Genomic DNA, 26,138 nt, shown 5'->3' with positions numbered 1-26,138 from the left:
ATGCTGCTATGAACATAGTTGAGCATATACTTTTGTTGTATGATAGGGCATCTCTTGGGTATATTCCCAAGAGTGATATTGCTGGGTCCAGGGGTAGGTTGATCCTGAATTTCCTGAGAAACCGCCACACTGCTTTCCAAAGTGGTTGCACAAGTTTGCATTCCCACCAGCAATGGATGAGTGTACCCCCTTTTCCACAACCTCTCCAGGAAAGGCTATCCTTGGTGTTTTTGATTTTAGCCATTCTGAAAGGTGTAAGATGGTATCTTAAAGTTGTTCTTGATTTGCATTTCCCTGATCGCTAAGGAGGTTGAGCATGACCTTAAGTGTCTTTTGGCCATTTGAAGTTCTTCTGTTGAGAATTCTCTGTTCAGCTCAGTGCCCCATTTTATAATTGGGTTGATTAGCCTTTTACGGTCTAGTTTCTTGAGTTCTTTATATATTTTGGAGATCAGTCCTTTTTCAGTTGCGGGGTTGGTGAAGATCTTCTCCCAGTCAGTGGGTTGCCTTTTTGTCTTAGTGACAGTGTCCTTTGCTTTACAGAAGCTTCTCAGTCTCAGGAGGTCCCATTTATTCAATGATGCCCTTAATGTCTGTGCTGCTGGGATTATACATAGGAAGTGGTCTCCTGTGCCCATGTGTTGTAGAATGCTTCCCACTTTCTCTTCTATCAGGTTCAGTGTGTTCGGACTGATATTGAGGTCTTTAATCCATTTGGACTTTAGTTTTGTGAATTGTGATAGATATGGATCTATTTTCATTCTTCTACAGATTGACATCCAGTTTATACCTTAGGTAATGTGGCAGGATACAAGATCAACTCCAAAAAATCAGTTGCCTTCCTATACACAAAGGATAAGGAAGAAGAGAGGGAACTCAGAGAAGCATCATCTTTCACGATAGCCACAAATAGCATAAAATATCTTGGGGTAACTCTGATCAAGGAAGTGAAAGATCTATTTGACAAAAGCTTTAAGTCTTTGAAGAAAGAAATTGAAGAGGACACCAGAAAATAGAAGGATCTCCTTTGTTCTTGGATTGGGAGGATCAACATAGTAAAAATGGCAATTCTACCAAAAGCAATCTATAGATTCAATGCAATCCCCATCAAAATCCCATCAAAATTCTTCACAGACCTTGAGAGGACAATAATCAACTTTATATGGAAAAACAAAAAACCCAGGATATGAGGGGGGGGACTTGATCGGGGGAGGGGGAGGGAAATGGGAAGCGGTTGTGGGGACGAGGCAGAAATCCTTAATAAATAAATAAATTAAAAAAAACTGGAAAAAAAACCCAGGATAGCCAAAACAATCTTATACAATAAAGGATCGTCTGGAGGCATTACCATCCCTGACTTCAAACTCTATTACAGAGCTACAGTATTGAAAACAGCTTGGTATTGGCATAAAAACAGAGAAGTCGACCAATGGAATCGAATAGAAGACCCGGACTTTAACCCTCAAACCTATGAACACCTGATTTTCGATAAAGGAGCTAAAAGTATACAATGGAAAAAAGAGTGATTTCTCAAATAGCTTTAAGTCATTTGAATTTCTTCTGTTGAGAATTCTGTTTTTCTGTTTAGATCTGTACCCCAAATTAGATTATTTGATATTTTGATGTCTCATTTTTTTAGTTCTTTATATATTTTGGAGATCAGCCCTTTGTCAGATGTGGTGTTGGTGAAGATCTTTTCCTATTCTGTAGGCTGCCTTTTGTCTTATTTACCATGTCCTTTGCGATACAGAAGCTTCTAAGTTTCAGAAGGTCCCATTTATTACTTGTTGTGCTCAGTGCCTGTGCTACTGGAGTTATATTTAGGAAGTGGTCTCCTGTCCCAACACATTCAAGACTGCTTCCCACTTTCTATTCTCTAAGGTTCAGTGTTACTCGATTTATGTTGAGATCTTTGATCCACTTGGACTTGAGTTTTGTGCACCTGGATAGATATGGATTTGTTTGCAGTCTTCTACATATTGACATTCATTTATGCCAGCACCATTTGTTGAAGGTGATTTCTTTTCCCATTGTACAATTTTGGCTTCTTTGTCAAATATTAGGTTTTCATAAGTGTGTAAATTAATGTCAGTGTCTTCAATTCATTTCCACTGATCCATGTATGTGTTTTTATGGCAATACCAAACTGTTTTTATTATTATACTTCTGTAGTAGAGTTTGAAGTCAGGGATTGTGATACCTCCAGAAGTTCCTTTGTTGTATAGGATTATTTTGGCTATCCTGGTTTTGTTGTTGTTGTTGTTTTTCAATATGAAGTTGAGTATTGATCTTTTGCGGTATGTTAAGTCTTGTGATGGGATTTATATGGAGACTACGTTGAATCTGTAGATTGTTTTTGGTAAGATTGTTATTTTTACTGTGTTGATCTTACCTATCTAAGAGCATGGAAGGATCTTTCCATTTTCTGATATTGTCTTCAATTTCTTTTTTCAGAGACTTAAAGTTCTTGTCATACAGGTCATTCACTTGTTTGATTAGAGTTACGCCAAGATATTTAATGTCATTTGTGGCTATTGTGAGGGTGATGTTTCCCTGATTTTTTTTTCAGCTCGTTTATTATCTGTACATAGGAGGGCTACTGATTTTTTGAGTTAATTTTGATTCCTGCTACATGGATGAAGGTATTTATCATCTGTAGGAGTTCCTTGGTAGAATTTTTGGGGTCACTTGTGTATATTATCATATCATCTGCAACTAGTACAAGTTTGACTTCTTCCTTTGAAATTTGTATGCTCTTGATCTTGTTTTGTTGTGTAATTGCTCTAGCTAGAACTTCGAGTACTATATTGAATAGATATGGAGAGACTGGACTTGTTCTTTGTATTCTTCCTGATTTTAGTGGAATCACTTTAAGTTTTTCTCCATTTAGCTTGATGTTGGCTGTTGGCTTGCTGTATATTAATTTTATTATGCTTATGTATGTTCCTTGTATCCCTAATCTCTCCAAGGCTTTTATCATGAAGGGGGCTTGGACTTTGCCGAGGGTTTTTCAACATCTAATGACATGTTCAAGTGAGTTTTTTCTTTCGGTTTGCTTGTATGTTGGATTACATTGACAGATTTTTGCATGTTCACCCCTGCATCTTTGGGGTGAAGCTTACTTGATCATGGTGGGTGATATTTTTGATGTGTTCTTGGATTCAGTTTGCCAGTATTTTATTTATTTATTTATTTATTTATTTAAGATTTCTGCCTCCTCCCTGCCACCACCTCCCATTTCCCTCCCCCTTCCCAGTCAGCTCCCCCTCCCTCATCAGCCCGAAGAGCAGTCAGGGTTCCCTGCCCTGTGGGAAGTCCAAGGACCTCCCACCTCCTTCCAGGTCTAGTAAGGGTGAGCATCCAAACAGCCTAGGCTCCCACAAAGCCAGTACGTGCAGTTGGATCAAAACCCAGTGCCATTTTTTTTTGACTTCTCAGCAGTCCTCATTGTCCACTATGTTCAGCGAGTCTGGTTTTATCCCATGCTTTCTCAGACCCAGTCCAGCTAGTTTGCCAGTCTTTTATGGAGTACTTTTGCATCAATGTTCTTTAGGGATATTCTTCTGTAATTCTGTTTCTTTGTCGTGTATTTTTGTGGTTTGGGTATCAGTGTGAATGTAGCCTCATGAAAAGAGTTTGGCAATGTTCTTTCTGTTTCTCTTGTGGAACAATTTGAAGAATATTGGTATTAGCTCTTCTTTGAAGTTCTTATAGATCTCTGCACTGAAGTCATCTGATTCTGCACATTTTTTTTTGATAGCAGACTTTTGATGACTGTTTCTGTTCCATTAGTCATTATATGTTTATTTAATTTGCTTATCTGGTCTTGATTTAATTTTGGCATGTGGTACTTATCCAGAAAATTGTCCATTTCCTGTAAGTTTTCTAATTTTGTGGAGTACAGCTTTCTGAAGAATGACCTGATGATTCTCTAGATTTCCTCAGTGCCTGTTATGTCCCCCTTTTCATTTCTGATTTTGTTAATTTGGGTGTTTTCTCTCTGCCTTTTGGTTAGTTTGGGTAAAGGTGTGTCTATCTTATTGATTTTCTCAAAGAACCAACTTTGTTTCATTGATTCTTTATATTGTTCTCTTTGCTTCTACATCATTGATTTCAGCCCTCAGTTTGATTATTTCCTGTCATCTGTTTCTCCTGGGCGAGTTTGTTTCTTTTTGTTCTAGAGCTTTTGGGCATGCTGTTAAGTCAGTAGTGTGAGATTTTTCCAAATACTTTTTGTGGACACTTAGTGCTATGAACTTTCCTCTTAGCACTTATGTTAGCTGTCCTTTCCCCTCACTCTGCTTCTGAAGGATGTCTTTTGTCCTGCTTGCTCTATATCACAGCTGACTCCTGTATCTGGCCATGAATCTCTGGCTTACCATTATCTGGGGGGGGGGGTAGCCTCCAGCAGCACAGGGCTTTTATAGGAATCCATGGAGTCGGTGAGGCTGAAATTTTCTATCTGAGGGGGGTTAGGGAAAAAGGCATAAACTCTCTTGATGGTTTCCCTCTTTCTTATCTTTCTCTTTCTTTATTTTTATCTCTTTATTTTCTCTCTCTGTCCTCTCATGTTTGCTCACAGCTTTTATACCCTAATAGAATCTTCTAGGCAGTATAAGAGTCAAAATGGTTGCATTCCATTTCTCAAGTGAAATATTATAGGTAGAAACATGTTTTCATCTCTCACATAATTATACATATTATGTATTACAGTTGAAAACCAAATTATCCCAAGAACTCACATACATTTATACCCAAGCAATTTGTTATAGATTAACTGTGTGTGCAAAAAAGGTCTTCTTGTGGGGTATTTTACTGGCAGGCTGCATTTTACAGTTACAAAGAAAGGACCAATAACCTTTTTTACTTATCTTGTAATATAATCTTCTAAAGAATCATAAAGGAATCACAAAACTAAACTTTTATATATGAAAAAGAATCAGTCAGCACTATTTTAAATGTTTAGGGTACATATCTTTTCATTAGTAGTTTTTATATCAGAAGACTGAGGACAGAAATGAGTCTAAGGAATTAATAATCACAATTGGTCATCAACCAAACCTAGCAAGGAGAGCACATCAGCCAGTAATAATTGGGCTGCTTTGTTCTCGTTCCCTGACCTTAAGGAGTTCTGCATTCAAGTATGTGCCTTTTTAAAACTTTAGATTGTCTTCTTGGATTCTTCACCTCAAAGTTATTTAACAAAACATCTTAGTCTAAGTTTGTTATTTTCAAAGCTTTGTTTCAGCTGTGATGCACTCCAAGACCTGTGAGCACATCTCCTGACATTAAGATTAAAAGAATTTAAACTAGCTGGGCTATTGGGACTCAACTGTTAGTCATTAACTTGAGCTACAATCCATGCAGCTCCTTAGGTGAGACTCACAGATTCTGGCTGTGAAAAATGTCCTCGTCTTTATTCATCAAAAATCCATATAAGCTATCATTGTTATTATCAAATTAGACAGTACAGCTTAGGGAGGGGTTATCTTCCTCACAATCCACAGGTAAAAATGCCCAGTAGGATGTAATGTTTCCAAGAGATAAACACAGTACATTACAGGCAGTGGAGATCTCCCCACATCCACTCAGACCATGATAGACATCAGAGAAAGGGAGCTGCAGCAAGCATGTAAAGACACAGCAGAAAAAAAAAAGACATTCTGGAGTCTGCAGTCCTGTGGCCTTGCCTAAATGAGATTGTCCCATCAGGTGGGCTGACACCTGGGCCTTCAATTGCAATTCGCTGCTCCTCTGGCATGGCCAACAACACTAGCTGCCACCAATCCCTGTGCTGCTGGGATGGGACAATGTGGGTGCTCCCATCAGGCAGCCCTTCTAGGCACCGTAAGTTAGTTCCCTGTTCCACTGCTGGCTGCACTGCTGGAGGTGGCCTATGCCAAGGATTTCTCTCTGACCGCTGGATTCAGGTTTCTTCTATGCATAGATAATACTGAAGTATTGTTTTGTGTTGTTCTACTTTATTGGAAAGCTGGCTCTGGAGTTGAGTTATAGCTTCCCTCTTCCTGAACCAAGCTTACTTAATGAAACAAAAATAACCTGACTCCAACATTTTCTGAGTTCCCATAAATAGCTGTTTTTTACAGTTTACTGCATAATGTCCTCTATGTTATAGATACTTATATTATTCTGCAACTTTACAGGAAAAAAGTGCTTATTAATCTTTTCAGGTTGTCTGCCTCCAATCTGCAGACAACACAACCTGGTTATAAAATAAAATAAAACCTTCTGTCTAAAATTTCTCAATAACACTTCCAGATAGGCCTGCTTAAAACCATCAGACTTAGACTTGTTAAAAGGTAATATTCCTTCATAAAAAAGGGATAAGCAAAGTCAGTGAAACTTCACCGAAATATACAGTCACGTCTCCCATGAAACCCCTTAAAAAACACCTAAGGCATACAGGTTAAAAACTAAGAATAATGAGAAGGGTCCAACTACACAAAAATGAAAAAGCTATTATATATACTGGGTAAAGTTCCAGATACTGTCTAACACCCTCCTTAGCAAAACTCTCTTCCAACAAATGGTAAATTTTTTGCTGTTATGTATCATATTGTTTAAATATTTTAATAAGAATGATTTATATAAAAATTAGGATGTCTAGCTACTTGACCTCTACCTCCATTCTTGGTTCTTGTTTACAAAATATGTTCTCCCAATCAAGGTCATGAATATTCGAACCTCTTGCTGAAATGTAAACTTTTCTTTCTCTCAGGATCTGTAAGACCATTGTGTGTATGTAAAATTCCAAGCAAAAAGTTAGCTTGAAACTTGTAACAAAAAAGGATAATAGTTTAAAGAAGCCTCTGTATAGGTAATCTTAATTTGCTATTGCATACTTATATGCAACTTGAAATCAACTCTTGTTATCTCCTGTTTAGACTAAGGAGGCAACAACAGTTCTTCAAGATAGTTTAAATTAAGATAAATTTTTATGTGCTGATTTTTGTCCTAAAACAAAATTTTAGGAAAAAAACATATGTTTAATAAATAAAGTATATGTAATAAATAATGTTTATAAATTCCTAAGTTCTACTCAGGTTAACAACTGACTTAAAAATGTAGATCTGGCCTCTTTGTCTTTGCTAACGCTTTAGCTATTTGGATAAACTGAGTCATACGAAAGCTGTAATTTTCTGTAATGGTGCTGTCTTAGTGTTTCTATTGCTGTGAAGAGACACCATGACCTTGACAGCTCTTATAAAGGAAAGCATTTAATTGGGGATGGTGTACAGTTCAGATGTTGAGTCAGTTGTCATCATGACGGGAAGCATGGTAACACACAGGTAGACATGGTGCTGGAGGGGTAGTTGAGAGTTCTACATCTGGATATGAGTGCAGCAGGACAAGACTTATCCCTATATTTTTAAGGTTAAGCCTAAAGCAAGTAACTAAAAGCAAAATCTATTTAAAATCAGGTATACTTTATACATTAAATGATGTCCCTCAAACTCCCCAGAGTTCTACTGACTATGGTATTTAAATGTTTAATTACAAAAGCTTCCTACATATGTGAAGCAAGGGGAACACTCCTCTATTGCTGGTGGGAGTGCAAACTCCTTGAAACCAGTATGGAAATCAATATGGAGGTTCCTTAGAAAACTAGGAACCAATCTACCTGAAGAGTCAGCTACACCACTCTTGGGCATGCACCCAAAGGATGCTCCATCCTACCACAAAGACATTTGCTCAACTATGCTCATAGTGGGTTTATTCAAAATATCTAGAAACTGGAAACAATCTAGATGTCCCTCAACAGAAGAGCAGACAAAGAATGGGGGCTGGGAGATGGCTCAGTGTTAAGAGCACTGCTGCTCTTCCAGAGGTCCTGAATTCAATTCTCAGAAACCACATGGTGACTCACAGCCATCTATAATGGTGTCTGATGACCTCTTCTGGCATGTAGGTAGAACACTATACTTAGTAAATAAAAACTCTTAAGAAAGAATGGACAAAGAAGATGTAGTACATTTTGACAATGGAGTGTTACTCGGGTGTTTAAAATGACGTGAAATTTGTGGGTAAATAGATGAGACTGGAAAAAAAAATCATCCTGAGAGAGGTAACCAACACCTGAAAAGACAAACCTGATCAGTGGCTCATCCAATAGTCATCAAAGGGCTTTCTCAGCAGCAGATGGGAGCAGATACAGAGACCCACACACAAACATTAGGCCCAGAGAGAGCCCAAATTGAAGATCTCCATGGATCCCTCCCTTTGGAGCTTGAGGAACCCCAAGGAAGAGGAACAGGAAGAAATGTAGGAGCCAGAGCAGTCAAGGATATCGAGAACATGGTCCACAGATTTCAACTAAGTAGGGCACATAGGGGTCCATAGAGATGCATTGGCAACTGTAGAGGCTGCATAAGTCTGGGCTAGGTCTTCTGAATATCTGGTGTGGTTGTTTAGCTTGGAGTTTTTGTAGCACTCTTAACAGTGGGAGTGATGGGGTCTCTGCCTGTTTTTCTTACGCTTGAGACACTTTCCTTCCTTCTGCATTGATTGCTTCACCCAGCCTTGGTATGAGAGTTTGTGCCTAGTCTTAGCCAATCTTCCTATGTATTTGGTGGATATTCCTAGGGGGTCTTTTCACTTCTGAAGGGAAACAGAGGAGAAATGGATCTAGGGGAGAGGGGTGTTGAAGTGGTGGGGTAATGGGAGGAACGGAAGGAGGAGAATCTGCAGTCAGGATGTATTGAAAACAAACAGAAAACTCCCTATGATAGACAAAACTGCTAGACCCTAGTGGCAGCCCTAAGGTTCCCTCCCAAGAAAATGGCAAGACACAGACAACTCCACTTGGATTGTGGTAACACTAACCACTTGGATAAGAAATGCCTCATTCCTCACCAGGATCCTACCCAAACCGTGGACAAGCAGAGTACTAGAGAATTGACTGCCCCTCTTTGCCTTGATAAGGTATGCCAGTCTCTGCAGTCCCTCATCTACAAAAACGTCTCCCGGATCATCTGGGTCTGGCAGCTGAAGGCTCACGGCTTGTGTGGCAATGGGAGGCTTAATTCTGTCGTATGTGCCTGCTGAAGACCACTGACCTCCAACATCACCAAGTAGGAACCTAGGGTGGCCATCTAGGAAAATCTCTGTCATTTCACCGGACTCAGAGAGCATTTGGATTATACTTCCTTCTCAGATTTATCCTTCTCACATCTATGATATTCTTGATGGTTACTGGAGCTTTATTGTTTCAATAACAGCAAGCAGTCGGGTCCTCTCCCAATCGCTGCAGCTGAGTTGTCAGTCCATTTCATGTGTAAAAGTCAGGCCTTACTTTGTCGAGAGCTACTAGGTCTCCTGCTGAAAAAGGCAGAGCCACATAGTTCACTCTGCTTCACACTAAAAGAGAGAAACTCATGACACAGTTTCAATGTAACTTTTAATATTCATTGTTTTTTAAAAACTTGCTTTGCAAAGACTGCTCTCAATAATCAATCACCTATGTGACATCAAAACTAATTAAAGAAAAAGTTTCCACAGGGCAGGGAACCCTGATTGCTCTTTGGGCTGATGAGGGAGGGGGACTTAATTGGGGGAGGGGGAGGGAAATGGGAGGTGGTGGCGGGGAAGAGACAGAAATCTTTAATAAATAAATTAAAAAAATTTATAAACATTATGAGAATCTAAGAAACTTATTTAGGGTGTGAGTTATAAAGGTTTATGGACATAAAAGCTTTAATAAATTATGAGTCTACAAATGTAATTTAATGTACATAAATGCAAGTTACAAAAGTCTAAAACAATAATTTAGGTATAAAAGTATAACATGTTACAAATTCTTTCCCTCTTCCTATTCTACTGTCATTTTTTTTTTCGAGACAGGGTTTCCCTGTGTAACAATCCTAGCTTCTATTTTCATATTAAGACATCTTTTTTGTAAACTGAAAAAGAAAACATGTAATCTTCAGGAAGTCATAATGTGAATCCAAATGTAGGTAAAGTGTACTCCAAATAAATCATGTCCATCAACAGCCTAAGTTTTCATGTCAATCAACAACCTAAGCTTCCCCACTTACTGCCTATTCCTCAGGGTAAGTTTTTTCTTCTGATGGTCTTGAGATTTCTTCCATGGCTCTAATTACCAGGACCATAGGCCTGGAAGTTTCAAATACACACACAAAATAAAGATTTTTCCCCTAAACTGCTTAACTTTCCCTTCTTTCCTTCATCTATATCTGTCCTAGCAGATTTCCAGTCAACTAAAGACTGCAAACTGCTCCAAACCCCAACCTCAGGTGTCCTGCAGGACCAGCGATCCCTGACCTTGCTGGAAAGCAGAGGGAAACCAGAGGCTTCTGCTGGAATGTCTACCAGTGTGAGCCTCTGCTTCAGCTTACTATTCCAAACTACTCCAAATCTACCTGCCCTTTGCTAGCCCCAGGTGGTCCAAGGGAACCTAGACAGCAAACCAAATGTCCCCTGCCCCCTCCCTGCCTTTGACCAGCATTCCTGCATCCTTGGTTCCTGACAATGACATGCTAATTTCAGCTGAGAACAGTTACAGAAGAGACAATGTTGTCCCTTACCATTAACAAAAGGTTAGTATGTTAAAGCCAAAGGAAACAAGTTCCTCTCTACAAAAGGAATCACTTTCTTTCTCTCTGGCAGAATGGACAAACAGCTATCTGTGATGCTTTAATATCCTAAAGCTTATGCTTGCCTCTAGGCTCCTTCAATATTACAAATGCCCATTAAAATCATAGTTACAAACATTTACTAAATGGGTTACTCAAAATTGGAGGCTGTTATCTGTATGGCTTACTTAATGGTTACTGCATTTTACATGGGTAAAGCTGTGCTTATTTTCTCTGCTTCACAGCTTTATGTATGCTAATGCTCATTTGTAAATGTCTATGTCAAACACTATAGATACCAGGGGCCCTAAATTCAAACCACCCAACTCATTCTCCCAGAGCCAATGGGGAAAACAACTGATTAAAATCCTCTCTTTTTGTTACTTCTGGATGTTACCCATGGCCCTTGAATCATAACACACACACACACCACACACACACACACACACACACACACACATATATATACCATATCATTTATGTGTGTATATATATGCATATCAACACATTTAAGTTATTAACCAATAGCCCTACATAAATGTGAATGAATGATTTGATTAATATTATTTAGGCCTAGTGAGGGATGTGATTTCTAAAGAAACCCCATTTCATTCTAGGTATCCATCTTGGTAAGTTCCCAGTAACCCTGACTCAGTGACCCCCGTCCCAAAAGTGTCCATCCTTGACTATCTACTTGTTATGACATGCCTAGTTAGTTTTTTGACTTCTGTAACTTGCACAAACAGCCAAATATTGTTTTGAGTCCTCAAGCACTTATACTTTGAAGAACAGACCATGTTTTTTACTTACTCGTGTAGATATCGAAGGTCTTGTAGTTTTCATCAAAAGAAAATAAAAACAAAAAACCTTCTGTATACTGTTCCTTCATGATAATCTAAAATTGGGCTGAGTTTTTGTCTTCCAGCTAGCAACTAATCATTAAATCTTGTAATTATAGTTGAATTTCATCTATGGTCTTTTTCTGGGCGGGTACACACTCTATAACATAGGTATGTGATATGTGCTCCGCCTGCATGTACATGAGTACCACTTAAAATTCTGGTACTCATGGAGGCTAGGGGAGGGTATCAGATTCTTTGGAACTAGAGATACAGGCAGTTGTGAGCTTTCATGCGAGTGCTGGGAACCAAATCTGGGTCCTCTACAAGAATAGCAGATGCTTTTAACCACTGAACCATCTCTCCTGCCCTTCATGGTTAATTTAATCTATGAGGAAGGAAGAGCCACAGGCTAGAGCTGTCAGTGAGAAAATGCAGTAGTGACTAATGCTGGCTCAGAGAAGGGCGTGGTTTTTCGTGGTTTTATAGAGGCCTTGTTTTTGAGGTAAATACTCTGTGTGGTTACTTAGTTTCAGCAGGAAAACATCATGGCCTAAGCAAGAAGCAATGACCTAAGCCAGGCCAGTTGCAAAGGCTACATTCCTCATTCTTTGACCCCTGTTGGAAAGATAAAATTAAGATACAGGACAGTAATCCAGGACATCCAAATATTTATAATTGCTGAGATTTTTCTAATCAAGAACATAGAATCAGATGCAAAAAGATGGCTCAGTGGGTAAAGGCACCTGCAACTGAACCTGAGGACCTGACTTTGATCTGGAATCTATATGGTAAAAGGAGGGAGCTGAATCTCAAATATTGTCTTCTGACTTTCATCTTTTACACACATACGCACACAGAAGTACACACAAAGAAATAAAAATTAGCTTAAAAAGAGTGTGTACTTGTTCTAAAACTGGAAAATACTGTGAACATGTTCATAGGTCATTGGTGGAAAGACTTGCACAAAACCCACTTCCAGGTGTTTGAAAGGACCTTGAGGGTTTCCTTACTGTCAATGCTTTCCTTCAGTAGTACATAAGATGTGTATTGAAAATATTCTTGGAACTAGCATCTAAACCAGTCAGTCGGTGTTGGCTCAGTGTCTGAGTCACTGTTCAACTGCTGTGAAGAAACACCAAGAGCAAGGAAACTCTTATAGCCAAGGAAACCTTTATAGAGGAAAGCATTTACTTGGCTACAAGCCCATCCCCAGTGACACACTTCCTCCAACAAGACCACACTGGTGGCCTCTAACATCGCCACACGACCTAATCCTTCCCAAATAGTGCCACTCCCTGATGGCTCAACATCCAATTAAATGTGCCTATGGGGGTATTCTTAGTCAAACCACCACACTAGGTTACACTGTAATATATCACCAGGAATTTTGGTACTGCACTTCAATTTTTAATTTAATTTAATTTGTTTTCTCAAAACAGGGTTTCTCTGTGTAGCTCCAGATGCCCTGGTACTCACTCTGTAGACCAGGGGGCCTCAAACTCACAGAGATCCACTTGCCTCTGCTTCCAGAGTGTTTGGATTAAAGGCACGTGCCACCACCACTCAGCTATTATTTTTGAGATTATAATATAATCACAAACATTACTCCCTTTCCTTTTCTTCCACTAAATCCTCCCATATACCCCTCCCTTCTCTCCTACAAATCTATGGCCTCTTTTGTTTCCCCCAGTAATTGTTATTGTATGCATATATGTATACCTTTACACACACATTCTGCTAAATGGAACCTATTACTTGTATATAGGTCTCCAGGGCTGTCCACTAGGCACTGGACCCTAATTTTATTATAGCTGTGACCTTGCATAAGAGCCAAGCATTACAGAAGTTTACAGTTGCACAACAATTTTACAGAGGTTCCTCGTACAGCCAGAAAAAAAAATCTCTAAATACAGAAACATTCAGATGCACAAACACAGTAGAGAGTGAAAGCATGGATCCTTAACAGAAATGTAGACTCTGACAATTATGACAGAAGAATAGCCAATGTTTGTTAATTCCAAGAGAATTGAAATGAAGAAGGTACTGCTTCCTATATTGAATTAAATCAACTCTCTTTATAAAAAACAGTAAAGATACCTCCATAGGGAAACTTAGTTCTTGTTTTAAGGTGTCTTTGAAATAAAAATTTGTGTCATATTGAAGCACACTTAGAAAGACCAAAGACATTTAAAATATTCTCTAGCGAGAGCATACAAATTAGGGATGAGTGCACGTTTGCATTATAATGAGAAGACAGGAGCTAAAGAAGTATTTGTCCTGGAAGCTGTAAGACGAGGGCCCGCTTGTTTGTCCGGGTCACCTGGCTTGCTTAGCCCTGAAATAACCACACAAAAACTGTATTAATTAAATTACTGCTTGGCCCATTAGCTCTAACTTCTTATTGGCTAACTCTTCCATATTGATTTAACCCATTTCTATTAATCTGTATATTGCCACATGGCAGTGGCTTACTGGGGAAAATTTGGCATGTCTGGTCTGTCTCTGGTGGCTTCATGATGGCTCTCTCCTCCTCTGCCTGTATTCCTTGCAGCATTCAGTTATGTCTTCCCTGCCTACCTAAGTTCTGCCCTATCAACTAGGTCAGACAGTTTATTTATTCATTAACCAATGAAAGCAACACACAAACAGAAGGACTTCCTACACCATTTCCCCTTCTCTGTTTAAACAAAAAGGGAGGCTTTAACTTTAACATAGTAAAATTACATATAACAAAATAGTTATCAAGAAAGAATTAGAGTTACAATATTTATATCTACACTATCTTTTATCATGGCTAAGAAAAACTACAACTATAATTTTTTTAACTCCATCAATGACTCCAGAAGGATATGATATTACCTAACTAAACGGGAAGTACATTGTAAGCAACTTCCAAAACTCTAGAATTGACAGAGACATCTCATTGCCTGGACAGTCACCCAAAGTTTTTCTATACCATTGGGTCACCCATCTTTGGCCTTCAGGCCCATAGTATCCATAATACTTTTCCATGAAGCAGGAAATTTCAAAGACAGTTCCATGTATATTGGCAGCTTTCAGTCATTTTCTTCTGTGTCCTGCAGAATGTCTCATAGACTCTTTCATGAAGCAGGAACCCCGAAGGACTATCTCACCTTTAGGCAAGTTCAGCAGTCATCTCTCTGTGGGTACGGAATGTCCAGGGAAGCAGTCCAGGCAAAATCAGGTTCTTGACCAAATGGCTAAGGAGCCTCTTTGATGCCCATCTTCCTCTTGAAGTAGATTGGTGCTGCCAGGAGCAGATGTGTCTCATTGTCACGAAAAGTCCTAATTTTTTAAAACATTTTAAATGTCATATTCTGAAGGTCTCTGAAAGATCTGAAGAATACCTATCTAACTGAAATATATTTCTATACATCTAGAAAATCTAACCAACATTATGACAAGCTTGACTATTATAGATGATCATCCATTAACCTGTATTTCTTAATTATACATTGCATTTTTAAATAAGCTACTCAAACACAATACCTTAATCAAGATCAGAAATACATATACATATAACAGAATTGGCCTTAAATTTGTGTCAATAAAACAAGATCTATACCAATATAAATTATTCATATCCATATTATGTCCCCCTTTAAATGTAAAAGAACATTTATAAAGAATATTTGGGAATATGGTTGTAGTTTTGTCCATACTTCTTCCTGCTGGTTGGGGGCGCTGTTAATCAGGTCTTTCTTGGTATATCCTGTGTACTAGGTTCATCTCAGTCAGGAGCTGGGCAAAGAAATTTTTTGAGGGTGTTTATGACAACCTTTCAGGAGTAGTGTGGGACAATGGTCTGTATTCTGTCAATTATATTTTAAATAAACGCTGATTGGCCAGTAACCAGGCAGGAAGTATAGGCGGGACAACCAGACAGAAAGTAGAGGCAGGTCAGGAGAATTCTGGGAAGAAGGAAGTCCTAGTCTGCAGTTCTGACCCAGTCAGAGAAGAAGCAAGATGTGACTGCCTCGCTGAATAAGATACCGAGCCATGTGGCTAACATAGGCAAGAATAATGGGCTAATATAGGTTATAAGAGTTAATAAGAAGCCTGAGCGAATGGAACAATCAGTTTATAACTAATGTAGACCTCTGTGTGATTTCTTTGGGACTCAACAACTGTGGGAACTGGGCAGGACAGAAAACTCAGTCAACAGGAAGAAATGCAGTTTTAGATTATATGTCCCCTTGAGACCAATCCAGTACCAGGATGGTGCCTGTGTAACTTGGTACCTATGAAGTTTGGTGGAAGGCCAATTGTCACTGGTGGAGGAGTTGGGGTGGGGCATAGAACCAGTGGATTCTGGATAAGGGAAAGAAAATAGGTTAGTTTTTGGAACAAAAATGCAAGGCTGTGGGAGTTTGGACAGGTTTTTCAGTTGCTAGTTGAGCAACAAAAGTCAAAGGGACACTGCCTCAGGAGTCCTTCAAGAACCTCAGCCCCAGTGCCTCCTTGAGGACAAAACTGACCTGGCGTTTGCTTCTTTCAGTGGACCAACTACTTCATCTTGTGGACAACTGCCACTCAAGATATTAGTATCTAAAGGTAGCTGTTAGAAGGTCAGATAAGGATTTGACAAGGAACAATGCAATTCTGGTTTCTAAATCAAATAAATCCCAAGGAACCTTAATCCTAGGAAAACAAAATGAAAGCAATGTTGAAGAGATTCAACAAGACTGCAGCTTAATTCTACATGAATTTGCACAAGCCGTGAGTCAGATGCATCACTAATATGTAGAGACACCCAAGAGGTCTCAGATGTGCACCCTGTGATTGAGGCCAACATGATGAGAGCTTCCGCTGGCTCTTGGGGAACTCCCTTTGTGTGAATTGCTTTTACACAATGTGAGTAGAAGGCCATTGTAGTTTTGAATAACTTCAAAACAAAGGAAACTGTGGAAGACTGGTTTAGCTTTTTTTTAGCTTTCATAAGTGGAACAGCTATGAACAATTGTGTTGAAGTGACAATAAAGATGCATGGCTTCATTTCTCTTAGGTAAATACCTAGGAGGAGAATGGTTGGTTCATGTGGTAGGTGGGTGGTTAATTTTAAAGACACTACCAAACATTTTCTGTGGTTGAACCATTTGACATCCCACCAACCTCGTAACGGAATTTTGAGTCATGCTCAACCTGGAATGTTATTGCTGCTTTAATGGACACTTACATAAGATGCACTTTGCCATACACATACCTAAAAGCCCATGTATCTTCTTTAGTGACATGTCTCTTCAAATAAATTGCCCTCTCTTTTTTTTAATCGATTACTAGATTTCATATGATTGAGCCATGAGAATTCTGAACATATTCTAACTGTAATTCCTTTATGAAATATATGAACCAAAAATCGTTTCTCTATGTGCTTTACTTTTCATTGCCTTAACAAGATCTCTAAAAGGCATTTTTAACTTTAACAAGGTATAATTTTTGACTTTTTTTCAATCCTTTATGAAATTTTTATTTAAACCTCTATATTGAACCACTAAACTTATAGTCGTTTTATTACCGAGTGATAAGAAATTATAAGAAATATGGTATTCTAATATGATATAATGTTTTTGGTTTATCATTTTTTAATTTTTGCCTTTTTATGTGAGATATTTCCTCTGGCTTTTTTGGAGTCACCCTTTAGTAGGATGAGAGAAGTGCTTCAGTTGCACAGTGGGTAGTTTTGAGATTTTTATTCATTTTTTTATGTGCATGAGTTTTGTGCCCAATTGTGTATCTGTGTATCACTTATATGCAGTGTCTGTGGAGGCCAGAAGAAGGAGCTGATCCACTGGAACTAGATCCACTGGGACTGGTTGTAAGCAACCGTGTGGGTGCTGAAATTGAACCTGGGTCCTGTTAACAGCAGCCAGTGGTCTTAACTACTGAGCTGCTACTCTAGCGATACTGAATGCTTGATTTGTATACACATGTTGAGTACTTCCCTTTTCCTTTCCTGCCACCAATATACCCATCCTTGCCTACTTTCAAATCCATGACCTTTGTTTTATTAATTATTTTTACACACACACACACACACACACACACACACACACACACACTCCTAAATATACCCTGCACAGGCTATACAGTGTTACTTGTGTGTGTGAACTTCGGCAGATGCACATACTGGTATCTGACACTGTCCATTTGATTTTCCGTTTTGGTTTGTCCATTGGATGTGTGACACTGACCGATTAATACCACGCTCACCCACAGAGCTATGATCCAAGAGCAAGAGAGGAAGGGGATGGAGGAGGCTAGACACCTGGTACTTAAATACAGTTGCTTAGGAAAGGCTTTGCTTCTCAACCACACACTAGTGTGAATGCAGTTCATCCCTTACAAACAACTTCAAGAGCAAAATTTATAGGGTCCCACTAGAAAAATGTTAAGTGTACAGATCATAGAAATTTTAGTTTTTCTGTGATTTGATCATCATAAAGTTCATACATGTGACAAATTATTACATTGTATGCCATAAGAACATATTGTTATTATAAATCCATTTCAAAAGGCATAAAAAACGGGAAAGACCATGAAGCCTGTTATAGCAAAGTGTACATGTATGGCACTGCAAACCATGAAGAAACGAGAACAAGAAAGCTTAATATAAAGGGATGAAGAAGGAGTGGATTCAGGGAATGGACACAAGATAGGAAAAGGGATATAAAGATAATTATTTTTCTAGTCCCAATTCTGTCATAGTGTCTTAGTTAGGGTTTATATTGCTGTGATAAAGCACCATGACCATAAGCAACTCAGGGAGGAAATGGTTTATTCACTTCGATTTCCACATCTTCAGTCCATCTTCGGTAAAAGTTAGGGCAAGAACATAAACAGGGAAGGAAATTGGAGACAGGAGCTGATACAGAGGTCACTGAGGAGTGCTCTTTACTGGCTTACTTCCTATGGTTTTCTCAGCCTGCCTTCTTATACTGCCCAGGACCATCAGTCAATGGATGGCACTGTCCACAATAAGCTGGGCCCTCCCACATTAACCACCAATCAAGGAACTGCATCACAGACAAAACCAATGGGGATATTCTCCATTGAGGTTCCCTGTTAAAAAATGACTTCCAATTGTGTCAAGTTAACATAAAACTAGCCAGTGCACATGAATTTGTGTGTGTGTGCGTGTGTGTGTGTGTGTGTTTGTGTATGTGTGTAAGTGGATAATATATATTTGCTACTGAAAGTGTAAGATTTAATATCATGCTTCACAGCTTCCCTCATTAAGTTGTATAGACCTTGAGGTTGGTTTATTTTGGTATGTGGTGTTTTGTATTTGGAAGTATTTTTATAGTAACGGTTTATTTTTTTTTATGGAAAGGGATGGAATCAATGATTGTTTCAATTCAAACTTGGAATGCTGATGAAATAGCCCATTCAGTCAGTGAATTGTAAGGGTCTGATAGGTTACTATTCCTTTCAGCACTAATTTTGCATGGCGGTTGTCCTATTCTAAACTCGATCAGATTGTATTTCATGTGGTCTCTTGGTTAATGACCTCTTGACTGTCCCTTCTGATCTCCTGCAATGGTTCTTCTAGAACACTATATTCCCCAGACAAGTACCCAATTTCCCTTCTTACATTTGTGTTTTATGGGCTTGTGAGCAGATGACTCTGCCATGCCATGTTTGGGTTCATGGCACCTGAACATGGTTTGATGAACACAGACAGCAGTTGTGTTAAACTCCAGTAGTTCCATGAAATCTGCTACTTTGGCCAACATCTGGAGTAAATGACCTTTTAACCTTAGGCAAGCCTGCTAAGCTGCAGAGATACAGCACCTATTTTTTAAGAGCAGGACTCAAAGAAAGATGTGAGCTGTCAGGTGGAACCTTGCCAGTAGGCCATGAGCCTCGTGGTAAAATATAAAATAATGGAAATGGGTTAAATTAAGATTTACAAGCTAGCCCATAAGAAGCTGGAGGTAACAGGCCAAGCAGTGATTTAAATGATATAGTTTCTGAGTGATTATTTTGGTTCTGGGCACCTGCGAACAAACAAGCAGCCTACTACAACAAAGGAGGAAATGCCTGGACGGACTGTATTTGCTGGGCAGCCACGAGGCCATCCTGGACTCCACTGCATGCTGATCTCAAACACAAAGAAACCCTTTTAACCAAAAGGGTTTCTGAAAAGGTTAAGTACAAAGGCTCTCGGAGCTCAGATATTAATAGATCCAAACAAGTCCTCTGACACTAGAATATTCTGCTTTTAGGTTGTTTCAGCCTCTTTAATCCAGGAAAACCTGTTTCAGAACTGGAGTACATCCATAATTGAACTATTCCACAATCCACAAGTCCTATTTCTGGGACTAACATGGGGACATTAATTCCAAAATAGTCTTGCAACCAAAATAGTCTTCCAATCACACAATGATCTAGCCTCCCCAGACTTTCTCAAGGATACCATCTCTACATAACGAACAGGGTTGTGGCAATTCAGTTGCTACCCAGGGTCACTTGGAATTTGCTACCTTGGTAGTCCATTGGTTCCTTCATAATGCCCAATGAATTTTAACCCCAATTTTTAAAGAGCCTCAAGTTACATGTATTTCTATGGAACCATCCAAATTGAAACAAGAGATGATTTTTGTACCATGTGATTAAAAGCCATGTCAGTAAGGGTATATAACAATACCTGTTACAGATTGGACACAATGCCCGCCTTCCTCCCCATAAGCTCTTGTATTGAGGCTAATGCCCAGTGGTGTTGCTGTGTGAAGAGGTTTTAAAAGTTTTGGGAGAGATCTAGCTGAAGAAACCAGGTTACTGGGCTGGGTCATTGGAGAGACATGATTGTTGTATGGAGAGGGCCCCTGTTTGTCTCTGCTGTCCGGCAAGGTTATACCTGAAATAACCACACAGAAACTGTATTAATTTGAACACTGCCTGGCCCATTAGCTTTCACTACTTATTGGCTAACTCACCTTCTGTGAAAACAAAATGAGAACCTCTTTTCCAAAGCAACTTATCCTTAGACTCAAATTTGGAAGTCATGATTCCTTTATAATATACATGCTGGTTTAGCTTAGCAGCCCATTTAATGAAATGTTCCTCTGTACTTAGCTCCTTCACAGTAAAAAATTCAGTAATATCCAGAAACACAATAATATACAGAATCCAGACTCTCTGTAAATTGTCCCTTTTTACATGGCTTATTTTTCTTTACTCCTTTTAATCTATCACTATCTGTAGTCTGTCTCTTTAAAGACTTTACCCTTTTTTAAAAGCATTAACTTTATTTTATGACTCTGTATCCTCTTTTTTTCTTTTCTCTCTCAAGCTAGATATATTTATATAACACCATGACCCATTTTTAGGTCTTTTATGTCTGAATCTGTCCTTATTGCATTGTCTGTAATTCTCTACTTTCTTGAAGAGCTTTTAAAATGCTAAGCAGCTTGGTTGCAGCTGCTCTGGATGTTGGCTCTGCCTCTCTCCAAATTTAAAATAGTGGGGGCACCACCAGTGCTAGCTCTGGGGCTGCCAGGCAGGAGCCGGGCTCAGCAGTCCAACCCTGAGAATGAGCATGCAGCACATAAACCCTTTTTATCTGAGTTACAGCCAAATCTGCCATGCCGAGCACTGCACAGCCTGGAAACATCTCTGTGTATGGCAGCAGAAATCCATCATGCTCTCCTGCTTGTGCATGCCTTGTAGACCTGATTCCACTACCTGCCTAGGCAGGGAGTGTTGAGCCACAGGCATGGTCTCAGCCACTTTCCTCCCAAAACTAGTAGGCACAGAAACATCCAGGCCCACAAATGCCATTGAAGTGCTTCATAGCTGGAGTTCATGCTGGTGGCACAGCCCAGGAAGCCGCGTTTTAAAACCGCATGGCTTTTTTTCCTGCTATGGCTGCTGAGTAAGGAAAATCTTTCTTAAAGGAGCTAAGGCATGACGCCTTCAAACAGAAAACTGCTGTGTTAAACTTTCTCTATTTTTTTTCTTCTAAAATTCCTTTTTAAGCCCTCTCAGGTTTTACATGGAGTTAGTTGACCATGTTGAAGCACCAACTGTTGTATGGAGAGGGCTCCTTGAAGGCAAAGGTGTAAGTCAAAAACAATCCCACACCAGTTTAGAATTATGATTAATAGAATGGTTATTTATTTAAAGGGGAAAAAACGTACAGATCACCGTCCCAGACAACAGCCCTCTGCACAATCAGGAAGGGAGTCTAGTTGCCGGAAGCGGAGCAGGAAGTAATAGAGAGCGAGAAGGGAAGTGGCCGCTTTTTTAAAGGGAGAGAGACCAGGCCCCAATGGGCTGGTATCTCAGCGGTTATTGGCTGGAGGAGCAGAAGGACCTCCCGCAACAGCCCCTTGTTTGTTCCTTCTGCCTGGCTAACTTACACCTGAAATAACCACGCAGAAACTGTATTAATTTAAACACTGCCTTGCCCATTAGCTCTAACTTCTTATTGGCTAACTCTTACATCTTGATGTAGCCCATTTCTATTAATCTATGTATTGCCACGTGGCTGTGGCTTACTGGCAAGATTCTAACCGGTGTCTGTCTGAGATGGAGGATCCATGGCTTCTCCTGACTCTGCTTTTCTTCCTCCTAGCATTCAGTTGTGTTTTCTCTGCCAACCTAAGTTCCACTCTATCAACTAGGCCAAGGCAGTTCCTTTATTCATTAGCCAATAAAAGCAATACATGAACAGAAGAACCTCCTACACCACATGATCCTTGGTCCCCTTTCTCTCATATTGTCACTACTTCCTGTCTGCCACTAGGTATTGTTTCCTCTGCCTCCATGATCAACTGACCCTTTTGAAACTGTGAGTCAGAGGAAATCCTTCCTTGGGTAATACGCTACTCCAAGGTAGTTGTAAACTGAAACACAGAAGTAACAGACCACACTAGTGTACACCATCATCACCATGACTCTGTTGAGCTTTGTGATGATCAGAGGCCCCTGAAAGTGGCATTCATAACATCTGGCACCCATGTCCTGACCCACAAAGTAAGTCTTGGTAAATAAAGGAGACCCTGCTAAATACTGGGCAAGCCAAATGAACCTCAGTGGGATTTCTTAGATTCCCAAAATTTGAACCTCCAGTGGAGACATTTAGGGGCTCCATGCCATGGAGTCTCACTGGTACCCCACCATCCTCGAATCTGACTACTCCAGTTTGTATTCTGTTTCAGTGCTAGCCTGATCCACAAAGGAATATCACCTGTACCCAGTACACATAGGGGACTGGAACTACCTGACCCTACTTGGAACATAGAATATCTCATCTGGCAGTATTTTTCCAGAAGCAGGTGTTACTATTCTAAAACTTTCACCAGTTATGATGGGCTTAAAGGTTATCTGCTGTCAAGTCCTTTCTGCCAGGAAATATATATTTTGTATATATATATATATATATATATATATATATATATATATATATATATATTGTATATTGGCCAATGTCTAGCATCATGCACACCTTGCAGAAAGGTAAAAAGACCCCAAGGTGGCCCTGATGTTAATATTTTATAATAGCATAACTGATGCTATTTATTTACCACCCTCAATCCTAAATCTGGGCTGCCTGTGAGCCCAAGAACATAGAAGGCACCTATCACTACAGGTAGACACTGTACACGCAGAGAACTCTCTAAAATCTTGAAAACATTCCTGTGGGGCTTGTAGCTAGCACTGGCCTGGTGTTACCCACTGACTTATGGGCACATAAATATCTAGGGTCTGGTTTTTGTGGCTAATTGCTAGCCCACCTATACAATACCACAGTATCTTTATCTTCAGTGTACAGCTATTCCTCTACACTATCACACACAAGGCACGTTGTACTATCAGGACAAGACATAATGTGGTCCTGTGTTTGTAGTCCTCCTCTGACCCATCTTCATATTAGTTTTCATGACTGACTCCTGGATCTGGCCCAAGAGCTGGACTAATCTTCAAAGCCCATTGGCACAGCCAGCCAACCCTTAAATCCCAAAGGATGACTATGGCTCAGACAACACCCATATTCCAGGCTCCTGGGTCACAGTTGTCTTCTCCCTTGTTCTCCACATCACAAGTAGTAAAACACTCCTCACATGGTTTACATGCATACTCCCACCTTAGGAATACAAACCCCATTAACATTAGGGCTCCCTCTTGTCCCTTGGACCTCCAGTGGAGAAGCTACTGCTTAGGGATAGCCCTGTGCTAACCAACACATACACATCACTGTAGCTACATCTCCTAATGTCAGACCTCTTATCTGCTCTGGTGATCATGCCACCTTCTTTGCCGTGAATATGGATCAGGAACCACATAATTGCACATGGCTGTTTGGTTTCTCATGCTTACATGCTGTAACATACTCCTCTTCCCCACATGTGAAAGGAATCTGAGCAATACAATATTTGAACAGTAACTGACTCATTTGCCCTGCCTCTGACAACTCATGTCCCATATCCCACCTTGCTAAACTCTCTCTTAGCAGCTTCACCCACAATCTGCCAACCCAGATTTCCCTGCTCCTTTCTCCATGACTGTAATGTGCTGCAAGAGACAGATAGCTCCTTCGGCACTATTCAAAAACCTCCCAGGCTTTTCCTGTCTCGAATGTTTCCCAGCATTTGCCATACTCTTGTCTCCTTCAGGGGCTAACCTCATGTTGAGTGTGCCTGGGTGAGCAGTAAATATTCACATCATGTAACCTAGTGCTAGATGAAGTGTGTGAATTATCTTGATTTTCATACACATCTTCTAAGGACAGGGAATCACAGAGCTGGCAGCTGGCCAGAATATCCCCTCTGTAGTAGGGGTGGGATATATTCATCTGCAAGTTGGATAGCATTAGAAACAGGGAAGTATTATGGATCTGCATGATGCTGACGAATCTTAAAATCATTATACTGAGAAAAAGAAGTCAGGTAAAAGAACATCTAATGGTTCAATAAGTAAACGGGTACAGAATGGGCAAAATTAATCTATGCGGATACAAAGAAGAAAGGTAGCTATGCCTGGGGAAGGCAGTGGGTACTGATTAGAAAGGAACATGGGGGAATTCTGGGAGTGATTTAAGTTATCTCTATTCTGATCTGTGCTTTAGCTACAAGGTCCAGTGCATTTTGCAATAATCAGCTACCTGTAGACTTCCCACCTGCACTTGTTCGTTTTACAGTATGTAACTGATGCTTCAATTTGAATTATCTCAGCACAAAACTAACCTCACACAGGTCTGTCTGCAAGCTTTATTTCTGACTTTATATTTCCACTCAAATCCTCAATCTCTCCCTCTTTCTTGATTTTGTTTCTGTTTTGATGGTGTTAGTTGAATTTAAGACTTTGCACCTGGAAATCATGTGTTCCTAAAATGCAAAGACTCCCTTTTAATTGTTGAATTTAAGAGATTTAGAATTCTATTCATCACGATCATTTTATGTTAGGGCTTATTAGACCTGTACTATGCCATCACCTCTGGACAATGCATCGGTTAACAATCCTCAATATTTCAAGCTTCCCTGAAGAAAAGGAGGATAACATATCAATGGAAGATTTTCTAGTAGATGGGAGAGCGATGTGCGTAAACCTGTTGTTATGCCATGGTGGAAGAGAAAAGAAACGAGGGACACATGCATGAATACAAATTGTCTAGAGATACACTAATTGAAGCGAGGTGTTTGTGTACATGCCTGCAACCCCAGCATGGTAGGCAGTGGTAGACAATCACAGTAAGTAGAGGCCAGCCTGGTCTACACAGTGAGTTCCACATGTCAGACCTAGTCCCATTCCCCAAAGGTAGAATACCTAGACTAGGATTGATTGTGTTGCATCGAGATAAATATATCAACAATCTTTACAAATCCCAGATCCCAGACCTAAAGCAATGTAGACATGTAATTTGGTAAGTTTAGATAATATTTATACTAAGACTCAAAAATATCAGTGCATACTTCAATGCTCACCGAAGAAATCCCTTTAGCCTGACCTTTATGCACTTACACTAACTGATGTACAACAGTTTGTCATGTGATGCTTGCTCTTTTTTGTTACTAAGCGGTATAAAATTGCTCCAGGAAATTGTCTTCGAGACAGGATCACAACTAGCCCAGGCTAGCCTGGAAATCACTATGGTAAAGATTCTGGCTTTGTACTACTTCTGATTCTCTTGCAAGTCCCTCTCATTTGTTGAGTACAGATGTCTGCCACCATGATCAACACTCCACATTTGTAACCAAATAATATATTTTTCATGTCAATGTATATATATTCATCTCTCTCAATATATATGCCTAGATCTTTTAATTGGCATGTGGTATTTAAGCACAATGGAAATGGTTAAAACATTCTTCTCATGAATATTTTATTTTACTAGTTATTTTCACTTTCCCAGTTATTCCACATAACACGGCAATAGCAATTCTCCTTCACAGCACCAATTATGGGACTGTTTCTCTGGGATTACTGTTGTAGACTGGGCAAACACAGTACAGATCATCTAGCTCACTGATTTTCACCTAAATAATACTTATTCTGGATTTTGAAATTGCCTCCTACAAGTCTTCCTCTCCACACAGAAAAAGCACACACTAAACAGTCTTTGCTGCTGCTCTGAGATTCAAACCTGCCTGGACACCCTGTATTTTTTTTCTGGCAACCAGAGCCAGGATGCGCATCTGCATGTGAACACCTCTGGTGAGTG

Source organism: Microtus oregoni, unplaced genomic scaffold (assembly GCF_018167655.1).
Source record: "Microtus oregoni isolate MIOR12 unplaced genomic scaffold, Mior012 000097F_ref0000449, whole genome shotgun sequence".
Lineage (NCBI taxonomy): Eukaryota > Metazoa > Chordata > Mammalia > Rodentia > Cricetidae > Microtus > Microtus oregoni.
This window is presented reverse-complemented; position numbering follows the sequence as displayed.